The sequence below is a fragment of the Manis javanica genome, chromosome 1, assembly GCF_040802235.1.
Source record: "Manis javanica isolate MJ-LG chromosome 1, MJ_LKY, whole genome shotgun sequence".
In the NCBI taxonomy this organism is placed as follows: domain Eukaryota; kingdom Metazoa; phylum Chordata; class Mammalia; order Pholidota; family Manidae; genus Manis; species Manis javanica.
Window position 1 is genome coordinate 107,377,473 of NC_133156.1, and position 14,290 is coordinate 107,391,762.

The following is a 14,290-nucleotide window of genomic DNA, read 5'->3' on the forward strand; positions in this document are numbered from 1 at the left end:
TGCTGGCGATAAATCAAATAAGGCTGAGCTATATACAATGTGTTGAGGAAATATAAAAGGCCGATAAGCCAAGACACTAGCTAAAGAAACACACTGCCTTATATAGGTGGGAAGCCCACCAATTCAAGGGGCATCCTGGGAAGAGCAGGAGAGCAGTGCTGAAGGTCTTGTTATAGAACAAAGAGAAGTACACAAGTTGAGAAATGTAGTCATTGTGGAAATGAAAAATGCACAAGATGAGCCAAGAATAATTCTAAGGAAGTTGAGTTGTAGGTGAAAGCATCCAGGTTGGAAAACAAGCAAAACAAAACTCTGAGGAGGAAGAGGTAGAGAGAAGTTTAGGTAAATATTAGCTAAGTCAGGAGAATGAGCTCAGCCTGTGGAATACAAGGGTGGCTGTTCATCAGTCCACCTGCCGAGTCCATACAAGATGGAAACTTCCCTTTCATGAAAGTCAGCTGCACCCAGCCATTGCAAACTAGGCTAAGTCCTAGAGAAAGACAAGGAAATCCCATTCAGCTGTCTTTGGGAAAAGACATATAAAGACATATAAAAATAATTTTGGTTATTTTTATAAAAAACAAAATTCAGAGGCGGGAGCCAAGATGGCGGCGTGAGTAGAGCAGTGGAAATCTCCTCCCAAAAACACATAGAGCTATGAAAGTATAACAAAGAAAAATCTTCCTAAAATAGAGACCACAGGACACAGGACAACATCCAGACCACATCCACACCTGCAAGAACCCAGCGCCTTGTGAAGGGGGTAAGATACAAGCCCCGGCCCGGCGGGACCCGAGCGCCCCTCCCCCCGGCTCCCGGCGGGTGGAGAGAAACCGGAGCAGTTTTTTTTTTTGGCGAGCGCTTTTTGGAAGCCTTAGAGGGATGGGCCCCCGTTGCTGGGGAGGCGGGGTGGCGGGACCGGTGAGGAGGTGCCTGGGAACGGCGCCGGAGGACAAAGAATATCCCGCGTTTCTCCCTGCGAGACCTGGGGGCGGGTGCCTGAGACCGGTGCCTGAGGACGGAGGAGGTCGCGCGTTTTTCCCCTTTTTTTTTTTTTCTCTTTTTGGCAAGCGCTTTTTGGAAGCCTTGAAGGGACGGGGACCCCAGTGCTACGGAGGCACGGTGGCGGGACTGGTGAGCGGGTGGCTGGGACCGGCGCCTGAGGACAAAGAATATCCCCCGTTTTTCCCTGCGGGACCGGTGGGCGGGTGCCTGAGACCGGCACTTGAGGACAGAGGAAATCGCGCGTTTTTCCCCTTTTTTTTTTCTCTTTTCTGCGAGTGCTTTTTGGAAGCCTAAAAGGGACAGGGACCCCGGTGCTAGGGAGGCAGGGCGGCGGGACTGGTGAGCAGGTGCCTGGGACCGGCACCTGAGGACAAAGAATATCCCGCATTTTTCCCTGTGGGACCGGTGGGTGGGTGCCTGAGACCAGCACCTGAGGACGGAAGAAATCGCGCGTTTTTCCCCTTTTTTTTCTCTCTTTTTGCCAAGTGCTTTTTGGAAGCCTTGAAGGGACAGGGACCCCGGTGCTAGGGAGGCAGGGCGGCGGGACTGGTGAGCTGGTGCGTGGGACCAGTGCCTGAGGACCAAGAATATTGAGCGTTCCTTCCCTGCGGGACCGGTGGGTGGGTGCTTTTTGGAAGCCTTGAAAGGACAGGGACCCTGGTGCTAGGGAGACAGGGCAGCAGGACCAGTGCGCGGGTGCCTGGGACCGGCACCTGAGGAAAAAAAAAAAAATCGCGTGTTTTTTCTTTTTTTTTTTCCTTTCTGTTCCCTCTCTCATTGTTGCTGTTGTTGTTTTGGTTTGGAGAGTGCTTTTTGGAAATCTTAAAGGGGCAGGACAGGTCACTTAGACCAGAAGCAGGGAATCTGGGGATCTCTGGGCACTCTAACCCCCTGGGCAGCAGGGAGCACAGAGGCCCCTTACGGAGATAAATAGTCTCCTGGCTGCTCCCCCTCTAACGGGGCTCCACCATTTGGAGGAACAGCCCCAGCCAGGCCAAGCCCACAGCAACAGTGGAGATAAACCCCAAAGCAACTGGGCAGGAAGCAGAAGCCCTGTCTGCGCACAGCTGCCCAGCACAAGCCACTAGAGGTCGCTATTCTCCCAGGAAAAGGCTACAAACCAACAAGAAGGGAAGCTCTTCCAGCGGTCACTTGTACCAGCTCTGCAGACTATCTCTATCACCATGAAAAGGCAAAACTACAGGCAGACAAAGATCACAGAGACAACACCTGAGAAGGAGACAGACCTAACTAGTCCTCCTGAAAAAGAATTCAAAATAAAAATCATGAACATGCTGACAGAGATGCAGAAAAAAATGCAAGAGCAATGGGATGAGATGCAGAGAAAAATGCAAGAGCAGTGGGATGAGATGCAGAGAAAAATGCAAGAGCAGTGGGATGAAGTCCGGAAGGAGATCACAGATGTCAGGAAAGAGATCACAGAAGTGAAACAATCCCTGGAAGGATTTATAAGCAGAATGGATAAGATGCAAGAGGCCATTGAAGGAATAGAAGCCAGAGAACAGGAACGTATAGAAGCTGACATAGAGAGAGATAAAAGGATCTCCAGGAATGAAACAACACTAAGAGAAATATGTGACCAATACAAAAGGAAAAACATTCGTATTATAGGGATACCAGAAGAGGAAGAAAGAGGAAAAGGGATAGAAAGTGTCTTTGAAGAAATAATTGCTGAAAACTTCCCCAAACTGGGGGAGGAAATAATCGAACAGACCATGGAATTATACAGAACCCCCAACAGAAAGGATCCAAGGAGGACAACACCAAGACACATAATAATTAAAATGGCAAGGATCAAGGACAAGGAAAGAGTTTTAAAGGCAGCTAGAGAGAAAAAGGTCACCTATAAAGGAAAACCAATCAGGCTAACATCAGACTTCTCAACAGAAACCCTACAGGCCAGAAGAGAATGGCATGATATACTTAATGCAATGAAACAGAAGGGCCTTGAACCAAGGATACTGTATCCAGCACGACTATCATTTAAATATGATGGTGGGATCAAACAATTCCCAGACAAGCAAAAGCTGAGGGAATTTGCTTCCCACAAACCACCTCTACAGGGCATCCTACAGGGACTGCTCTAGATGGGAGCACCCCTAAAAAGAGCACAGAACAAAACACACAACATATGAAGAAGGGAGGAGGAGGAATAAGAAGGGAGAGAAGAAAAGACTCTCCAGACAGTGTATATAACAGCTCAATAAGCGAGCTAAGTTAGGCAGTAAGATACTAAAGAAGCTAACCTTGAACCTTTGGTAACCACGAATCTAAAGCCTGCAATGGCAATAAGTACATATCTTTCAATAGTCACCCTAAATGTAAATGGACTTAATGCACCAATCAAAAGACATAGAGTAATAGAATGGATAAAAAAGCAAGACCCATCTATATGCTGCTTACAAGAAACTCACCTTAAACCCAAAGATAAGCATAGACTAAAAGTCAAGGGATGGAAAAACATATTTCAGGCAAACAACAGTGAGAAGAAAGCAGGGGTTGCAGTACTAATATCAGACAAAATAGACTTCAAAACAAAGAAAGTAACAAGAGATAAAGAAGGCCACTACATAATGATAAAGGGCTTAGTCCAACAAGAGGATATAACCATTCTAAATATATATGCACCCAATACAGGAGCACCAGCATATGTGAAGCAAATACTAACAGAACTAAAGAGGGAAATAGACTGCAATGCATTCATTGTAGGAGACTTCAACACACCACTCACCCCAAAGGATAGATCCACCGGGCAGAAAATAAGTAAAGACACACAGGCACTGAACAACACACTAGAACAGATGGACCTAATAGACATCTATAGAACTTTACATCCAAAAGCAACAGGATATACATTCTTCTCAAGTGCACATGGAACATTCTCCAGAATAGACCACATACTAGCTCACAAAAAGAGCCTCAGTAAATTCCACAATATTGAAATTCTACCAACCAATTTTTCAGACCACAAAGGTATGAAAGTAGAAATAAATTCTACAAAGAAAACAAAAAGGCTCTCAAACACATGGAGGCTTAACAACATGCTACTAAATAATCAATGGATCAATGAACAAATCAAAATAGAGATCAAGGAATATATAGAAACAAATGACAACAACAACACTAAGCCCAACTTCTGTGGGATGCAGCGAAAGCAGTCTTAAGAGGAAAGTATATAGCAATCCAGGCACACTTGAAGAAGGAAGAACAATCCCAAATGAATAGTCTAACATCACAATTATTAAAACTGGAAAAAGAAGAACAAATGAGGCCTAAAGTCAGCAGAAGGAGGGACATAATAAAGATCAGAGAAGAAATAAACAAAATTGAGAAGAATAAAACAATAGCAAAAATCAACGAAACCAAGAGCTGGTTCTTTGAGAAAATAAACAAAATAGATAAGCCTCCAGCCCAACTTATTAAGAGAAAAAGAGAGTCAACACAAATCAACATAATCAGAAATGAGAATGGAAAAATCACGACAGACTCCACAGAAATACAAAGAATTATTAAAGACTACTATGAAAACCTATATGCCAACAAGCTGGAAAACCTAGAAGAAATGGACAACTTCCTAGAAAAATACAACCTCCCAAGACTGACCAAGGAAGAAACACAAAAGTTAAACAAACCAATTACAAGCAAAGAAATTGAAACAGTAATCAAAAAACTACCCAAGAACAAAACCCCGGGGCCGGACGGATTTACCTCGGAATTTTATCAGACACACAGAGAAGACATAATACCCATTCTCCTTAAAGTGTTCCACAAAATAGAAGAAGAGGGAATACTCCCAAACTCATTCTATGAAGCCAACATCACCCTAATACCAAAACCAGGCAAAGACCCCACCAAAAAAGAAAATTACAGACCAATATCCCTGATGAACGTAGATGCAAAAATACTCAATAAAATATTAGCAAACAGAATTCAACAGTATATCAAAAGGATCATACACCATGACCAAGTGGGGTTCATCCCAGGGATGCAAGGATGGTACAACATTCGAAAATCCATCAACATCATCCACCACATCAACAAAAAGAAAGACAAAAACCACATGATCATCTCCATAGATGCTGAAAAAGCATTTGACAAAATTCAACATCCATTCATGATAAAAACTCTCAGCAAAATGGGAATAGAGGGCAAGTACCTCAACATAATAAAGGCCATATATGATAAACCCACAGCCAGCATTATACTGAACAGCGAGAAGCTGAAAGCATTTCCACTGAGATCGGGAACCAGACAGGGATGCCCACTCTCCCCACTGTTATTTAACATAGTACTGGAGGTCCTAGCCACGGCAATCAGACAAAACAAAGAAATACAAGGAATCCAGATTGGTAAAGAAGAAGTTAAACTGTCACTATTTGCAGATGATATGATACTGTACATAAAAAACCCTAAAGACTCCACTCCAAAACTACTAGAACTGATATCGGAATACAGCAAAGTTGCAGGATACAAAATCAACACACAGAAATCTGTAGCTTTCCTATACACTAACAACGAATCAATAGAAAGAGAAATCAGGAAAACAATTCCATTCACCATTGCATCAAAAAGAATAAAATACCTAGGAATAAACCTAACCAAGGAAGTGAAAGACTTATACTCTGAAAACTACAAGTCACTCTTAAGAGAAATTAAAGGGGACACTAATAAATGGAAACTCATCCCATGCTCATGGCTAGGAAGAATTAATATCGTCAAAATGGCCATCCTGCCGAAAGCAATATACAAATTTGATGCAATCCCTCTCAAATTACCAGCAACATTCTTCAATGAATTGGAACAAATAATTCAAAAATTCATATGGAAACACCAAAGACCCCGAATAGCCAAAGCAATCCTGAAAAAGAAGAATAAAGTAGGGGGGATCTCACTCCCCAACTTCAAGCTCTACTACAAAGCCATAGTAATCAAGACAATTTGGTACTGGCACAAGAACAGAGCCACAGACCAGTGGAACAGATTAGAGACCCCAGAAATTAACCCAAACATATATGGTCAATTAATATTTGATAAAGGAGCCATGGACATACAATGGCAAAATGACAGTCTCTTCAACAGATGGTGCTGGCAAAACTGGACAGCTACATGTAGGAGAATGAAACTGGACCATTGTCTAACCCCATATACAAAGGTAAACTCAAAATGGATCAAAGACCTGAATGTAAGTCACGAAACCATTAAACTCTTGGAAAAAAACATAGGCAAAAACCTCTTAGACATAAACATGAGTGATCTCTTCTTGAACATATCTCCCCGGGCAAGGAAAACAACAGCAAAAATGAGCAAGTGGGACTACATTAAGCTGAAAAGCTTCTGTACAGCGAAAGACACCATCAATAGAACAAAAAGGAACCCTACAGTATGGGAGAATATATTTGAAAATGACAGATCTGATAAAGGCTTGACGTCCAGAATATATAAAGAGCTCACACGCCTCAACAAACAAAAAACAAATAACCCAATTAAAAAATGGGCAGAGGAACTGAACAGACAGTTCTCCAAAAAAGAAATACAGATGGCCAAGAGACACATGAAAAGATGCTCCACATCGCTAATTATCAGAGAAATGCAAATTAAAACTACAATGAGGTATCACCTCACACCAGTAAGGATAGCTGCCATCCAAAAGACAAACAACAACAAATGTTGGCGAGGCTGTGGAGAAAGGGGAACCCTCCTACACTGCTGGTGGGAATGTAAATTAGTTCAACCATTGTGGAAAGCAGTATGGAGGTGCATCAAAATGCTCAAAACAGACCTACCATTTGACCCAGGAATTCCACTCCTAGGAATTTACCCTAAGAACGCAGCAATCAAGTTTGAGAAAGACAGATGCACTCCTATGTTTATCGCAGCACTATTTACAATAGCCAAGAATTGGAAGCAACCTAAATGTCCATCTGTAGATGAATGGATAAAGAAGATGTGGTACATATACACAATGGAATACTACTCAGCCATAAGAAGTGGAAAAATCCAACCATTTGCAGCAACATGGATGGAGCTGGAGAGTATTATGCTCAGTGAAATAAGCCAAGCGGAGAAAGAGAAATACCAAATGATTTCACTCATCTGAGGAGTATAGGAACAAAGGAAAAACTGAAGGAACAAAACAGCAGCAGAATTACAGAACCCAAAAATGGACTAACAGGTACCAAAGGGAAAGGAACTGGGGAGGATGGGTGGGCAGGGAGGGATAAGGGGGGGGAAGAAGAAGGGGGGTATTAAGATTAGCATGCATGGGGGGAAGGGAGAAAGGGGAGGGTGGGCTGCACAACACAGAGAGGACAAGTAGTGACTCTACAACATTTTGCTAAGCTGATGGACAGTAACCGTAATGTGGTTGTTAGGGGGGACCTGATATAGGGGAGAGCATAGTAAACATAGTATTCTTCAGGTAAGTGTAGATTAAAAATTTAAAAAAAAAAAAAGAAAGAAAGAAAGAAAAGGGGGATTACTCCTTAACAGGATAAAACTATTGGTAAATCAAAGATCAACGCATGCTTTAAATATCCTTAATGTTGATCACTTAAAGGGTGTCAGATGATCAGCTATGGAGGTACTCTTTTCTGATAATATTCCTTTCTCTTAATTAAAAAAAAAAAAAAAAAAGCAGTTACTGTGTGCTGACCTCCAATGAGTTCTGCACAGTGGTATAGAGGGCATGTCAAAGTGTGGGCAAAGGGTCTGTTTGTTTCTACGCAGAAGATCAAGGCCTAGCTTGGATACCCAGAAAATGAACTAAGATACGATATGAGGAGGAGCTTCCGGCATCAGCACTCTCTGGAGGACTCGTGCCGGGGGATGATCATCAAAAAGCCTCCACAGGGATCCGGACGATGCTGCGGTTGTGGCTGCATCCAGCCCACCATCTCCTGGACTTGCCATAAGAAGGAGGAGGGAGATGTCTAGGCTGGCATGTGCATACAGTGAGACAACGAATTTGACTGGATCTGTACTGTTGGAACTCAACCAGGAGTTGGGAGGGGTGCAAGTTGTAGCACCCCAAAATCTCATGACTATAGACTATCTATGGTTAAAAGAACATATGGGATGTGAACAGATCCCAGAAATGGGCTGCTTTAATTTGTCTGATGGTTCAAGTACAGTTGGAAAATATCCATCATATCATAGATAAATTTTCACAAATGCCTAGGGTGCCTAAATGGTTTTCTTGGCTTCACTGGAGATGGCTGGTAATTATAGATTTGCTTTGTTTATGTCACCGTATTCCTATTATGTCAATATGTGTGTGCAAATTAGTTAGTAGTTTAAAACCTATACATACTTAAGGTACTATACAAGAAGATATGTCAAAGAAATAATCAATCCTCCCAAGTTTCCTTCATATGCTACATCTATAGCTTTTCTTCTTCCTTCCTAATTACAAACTTTAAATAGAATTCGTGCCTCATATCGAATTTACCGAGTATCATAATTCCTCCAGGTGGTAAAGATACCTCGAGACAAGTGCTGGGCATAGAAGCCACAGGGCATAAATCTGCAAAGAAGTAAAAAGCTAACCTTTGCAAACAATATGGCTTCTCTCTCACTTACCAACTTTACATTTCCCTGTATGGCCCCGGAAGATGACTGGTTAGCCAGAGACGGGTAAGATTCCTCAAGGGAGGAACAACCTAAGACAGGCACAGTCGCAGGGGGGCCATCAGGTGAGAATTTGGGGATCAACAGAGGTGAGGCTCAGAACCTCACCCCCCCTGCTTTGAGAGAAATCTTCTGCATCCGTGGATGTCTTGCTGCCCTTGTCTAGCCTGGATTAATACTTAGTCCATAGGCACACACCTGATCATCTGATCATCTACATTTGCCTTCTTACAGCACTAAACTATGTTTTCTACCTTTATCTTGCATCTACCTACCACTTCAGCATTTTATTAAAAATAAAAATAATAATAATAATAGGAGAAATGTGGGATCAACATATAAATCAAGTACAAAAATCAAATGAATATTCATATTTGACCTGATGGTTTATAGGTCATATTGCATGATCAAAACCGAAAGTTTCTGTGATGACTGCCCTTGTACTGTTCACCATGTAAGAATTTATTCACTCTGTAAGAATTCGTTCACCATGTAAGAACTTGTTCGTTATGCTTCAGAAGATTGGAGACTGACGAGAATTAGGCTTGAGATGGATTAATGATTGTACATTGAGCATTGACCCCCCTATACTGAATTTTATTGTTGTTAACAACCATTTGATCAATAAATATGAGAGATGCCCTCTCAAAAAAAAAAAAAAATCAAAAAAAAAAAAAAAAAAAAAAAGTCACAAAAGAAGCCAATTTAATTCTACCTAAAAAAAAAAAAAAAAAGTAAAAAATAATTTTAAGGGTTTTAAAGCACTTGCCCCAATAAAATCACAGAACATTATGAAACTTAATACTTAAAAAAAAAAAAAAAAACAAAATTCATAGTATCAATGGTAGAGGTGAAAAAAAAAGTGCCTTAACCTGAATTTGAATCCTAGCAATTATAATTAACATGAAAGGCACAAAACTCATGTGATGATGACATTGGGATGTTATCATTGTATTGTTTTGTAATATTCACCTAATGGTATGAATCCATTCTTCCCACTGTATCTTACTGTGATGAATACTTCCTCTTACCAATCTGCTGCTGAAACTGTAAAGGAGACTAAGAAAACAGGGGCTCTCATGGCCTCTCCAAACCCCAACTTATTGCTGTTCTCTCAAGCATCAAGGGCAGCAGGATTTGGAAGAAAGCAGCTAAGGACAGGAAAGAAATGCAAAGTGTTAGATCCTCAAAGTCTCAAACAAAATTCTTCCCATTTTAAACTGCTGAAACCTGCACAGAAGTAATAATTTTTCCATTGCACCAAAATTCATGGTAATAAACAGGTGATTATAGAGAGAAACAAATTAACAGCTTTCAATTGCAGTTTCTGTATTTTCCTTAGTCACCCTCTGAGCTTGACCTACCAGGAATCTCTTGCATGGAAACTGAAAGCATGATGAGGCTCATGTCAGGGAATATCTGGTATCCCCTAATTTAAATCCATTACTGACACATCAGCATTATACAGCTAAGGACACTAAAATACATTTTTTTTCCAAAATGGTAGTGTCATTGTACATTTATATTTTTGTCCAGATTTTTGTTCCATAGTTATCTGGAACAAAGATCTTAGCAGGTAAGGTGATTCACAGATTTATAATGATATCATTTTGCTTGGTATGCCAAGGCCAGGACTTTACAAATTAAGTGCCTAAACTAATTGGTGTGTAAAGTTTTAAAAAAAAAAATGGTGAAGAAAAGAATGGCATGATCTAGACTCTGAGATTTGCTACATCATGACCTACACAATGTATAAAAGTGATTTCACTTGTTCTTCCCAGATCTGGCACCCAGATAGTCCTGAGTTAAGAATCTTAGGCATGTTAACCACACCAAACATCAAAGAAATAATTACTCAGTATTACAGGGCTACTTCCCACTGACTCAGCAAGCTAATTATCACCACCTACCTCACTATCCAGCTACTACTACATTGCGGGGCAAAAGGGATTAAAGAGCAAAGCATCCAAAAAGTTGATCAGCAGGGACTTCACTATTTGGAAATATGCCACATAAAAATATTTCAAATGTCACAAGCTTTCTGATCCAATTTCAACAGATAATAACTTGAGCAATTTTAAATGAAGTTGTTTCTTAATTTCCCATATACCTCACATGGGAGATCATCTATATTTTTATAGCTTTTAAGATTTATTTGAGTTTTTTGACTGCTTGGATTATAATGGGTTTCTTTCTTAAAAGTCATATCCTTCTATTCTTTATTAAGGAAGCCTAATTATTGCTTAAATCCTTGGATTTGGGAAATTCAGGGACTGATGAAAAATATCTTTCCACTTAAACCTATGAACCTGATTATGAATGGGCACCACAATTACATTCAAAACAACAATCATTAGAACATAAAATAGCTTGGTTTCAGTCAGTGGGTTGGTTTAATGGAGATGGTTGGTTTAATTAAACTATCGTAAGTAGAAGAAAAGGTAAAAATTACTTGGGGTATTGATTTAGTCTTAGATCTTACCCTCTATAGCAAAAGATGGGAAAACAATTGCCAGACAGGAAAAGGAATCATTGTATCTTCATGACCAATTCTCATTGGCTCAAGTAGTCAGTAAAACACTACAAGAAGGGAAATATGTTTGTTTGGGTTACCAACATATTCTCAGCTCCTAATACATAGTAAATGACCCACATTTTTCAAAAGTCTCTATATCATTCTAGATGGGCCCTCTGTCAGAATACCAGTGATATTGTAAATGGTGTTCCCAAATAATATATTGATGACTGTCTGTCTCTATACATGTGTGTGTGTGTGTGTTGTGTATATACATTTATGTCTATATACATCTCTCTCTCTCTCTCTCTCTCTCTCTCTCTCTTTCTCTCTAACATTCAACTTCTTTTTTCCCTTCAAAATGGCATTCAGCAGAAGAGTAGACTCCCAAAACAGCTGTCCCTCCATCCTTATCTTACTTACTGTCTCTTACCACTTGGAGTTCTCAGCCTAGAGACTAAATGAAAAAAAGAATAAAATGGATTTCAATTTTCTCTATGAAAATTTCTCAGATAGCCTACTTATATATACATTATATAATAACATATTATACATGTTATTTTATTATATACCACATAAATGATGCACAAATATTACATATATAAATCTAAAAAGACCAAAAGGACTATGATTACCCCACTGAATTAAGTTATAATGAATTAGCTTTATAATACAACTGATTCATTTAACCATTCAATCAATATTTATATACTATCACATGTTAGAATCTCTCTAAGCTTCGGTGATAGATTATAGACCTGCCAAAAGCAAATACATATAGCTCACAAGACTGAAGTTAGCACATTCTTCTAAGTTAGTCTTCTGGGACTGAATTTAAAGCAGTTTAACTGTGTTTGAAATGAGCTACCTCTGAACAAGATTTGGTCTGCTCCATAAACCAACGGTTAGGAAATTCCTAAATTGAACATTTGGGATGAACATTGTAAAGCACATCATCAGGAGGGGAGCTAATGGATTGTGACTCCATTTCCCCAGGAAAGTAGTAAAAGGGCCCTGAAAATAATTGTAACCCTCACACTGGACAAAAATATCCCCCTGGCAGAGACTCAAAGAGTTGTTCCAATGGGGTCATTAAGAAAATACTTAGATCAAAAGTATTGCTATTGGAATTGTTCTTTAGTTCTGCCATCAAGCAGGAAGAAATGGACCATGTAATGCTTGATGCTTTTGCACTTAAAAATAGAAGGACTGAAGTACAAACAGCATGTTGCAGGAGAAGAATTCTACATGTTAGAACTAGATGACCAGCTAAATCTTTACCCTCTCTCATTTCTGTGATTCAACTCTTCTGCAGTTAAGAAGTGCACCATAAAAATAAAGCCATGTGGGAACATAATCATCTGTAACAACAAACATAATAACACTCTGAGCTTCTTCCTTAGATGAAAGGCTCCAGTGTTTCTTCAAAACACTTCGCAAACATTATCTTTTTAATTCTCACAACACCTGGTGTGTGGGAGGTAAATATTACTATCCCATTTTGCAAATGGAGAAGTTGAGGTTCCTGGAGTTTGACTTGCTCCGGGCCACAAAACAAACCAAGGGAACTGAATCTATTGACATTTAGATGTGAACTGCTAGAAAAACAGACACCCTGTAAAAATTTCAGGGGTTGAGATAAAGTCTGTTCCCCATATGCAACAATGACATAAATAAGAAAAATGGAATAAAATTGCAATTCCCTCTAAGGGAATTAGAGCAAGATGAGGTTTAACAGGTTAAAACTTCATTGAGAGAAATGAATTAGGGCACTCTCCTGAGTGATGGCTTTGCAGAGGATAAAAAGAATCAAGAAAGAGTCAGGCTTCTGAATTATGACATTGTTTAGAGAAAATTAAGAAGGTAGAAGAAAAGCCAATTGCCTGCTATTCCATTGCTGTAATAATTAGACAATTACCTTAAATAGCCAGGTCTAAATTCTCAAAAAATTCAGCATGCATAACATCAGTTCCGTACTTCATCCTTGAAGCAGTTGCCTGCACTCTCTGGCCACAAAACAAAATTGTTGCTTCAGAATAAATGAATGAGCAAATGATTGAACGAATGAATGAAGAGATAAAATTATTTTTAAAAATATTTGCTTATCCACATCTTTTGGGTGTGACAAAGATTTGCTAGAATAGATAAGAGCTAAATTGAACCTCTTATTGCCCGAAAGGACTAACGGAAGAAAAATATCAACAAGAAAGGTGATTGTCATTTTAGGAGGGCCAGCAGCTTTCAGATGGCCTTGGGCAGCCGTATTTCCTAATTCAAAGCACAGCTCAGCTCATTCTAGGCATGCACAACATACACTGCAGTGCCACCTGAACAAATTGAAGCCACTTGCCCTTTCAATCATTGTGAGCATGTTACACATACCCTCTGGGCACCAGCTAGTAGGGACTGTGCTTCAGGGAGCCACAGAAATCCTCAGAATTCTTGATTCAGATTGTGAGTCAGGGGCAGGGATGGGCTGAGGGAAGGAGACAGCGTGGTTGAATCGCAGAAGCATCGCAGCTCCAAATCTAAAAGATATAAGAATACTGGGCCTCTTCTCCGTTTCACCTTGAGGTTTAACACGTTAAAGCACAGTGAGAGAAATGAATTTGGGCACTCTCCCGAGTGATGGCTTTGCAGAGGATAAAAAGAAATACGAAAGAGTCAGCCTTCTAAATTATGACATTATTTAGAGAAAATTAAGAAGAAAAAAGAAGAAAAGCCAATTGCCTGCTATTCCATAGCTATAATAATTAGACTAGCTGGAATTGTCCTAAAAAGCCAGGTCTCAATTCTTAAAAAATTCAGTGTGCATGACACCAGTTCTGTACTTCAGCCTTGGAGCAGTTTACCTGCACTAATCTGGCCACAAATGTGTATGGGGATTCTTTACAGTTATTGTCTGTGGTTAGATATTTGCTTTCTCAGACTTCTGGAATATAATTATTAGTTGATGGGAATGGCTAAAATAGGAAGAAGTTGACTAAGTAAATAGAGGCAGGGCCAATGCCAATTTCTGAGGAATGAATATTTATTAAAGAAAAAAAGTCTCAACCATATGTTGATTTTATATTTTTTTCTGTTTCCTTTATTAATTCCTAGTCTTTAGAATCAGCAAATATA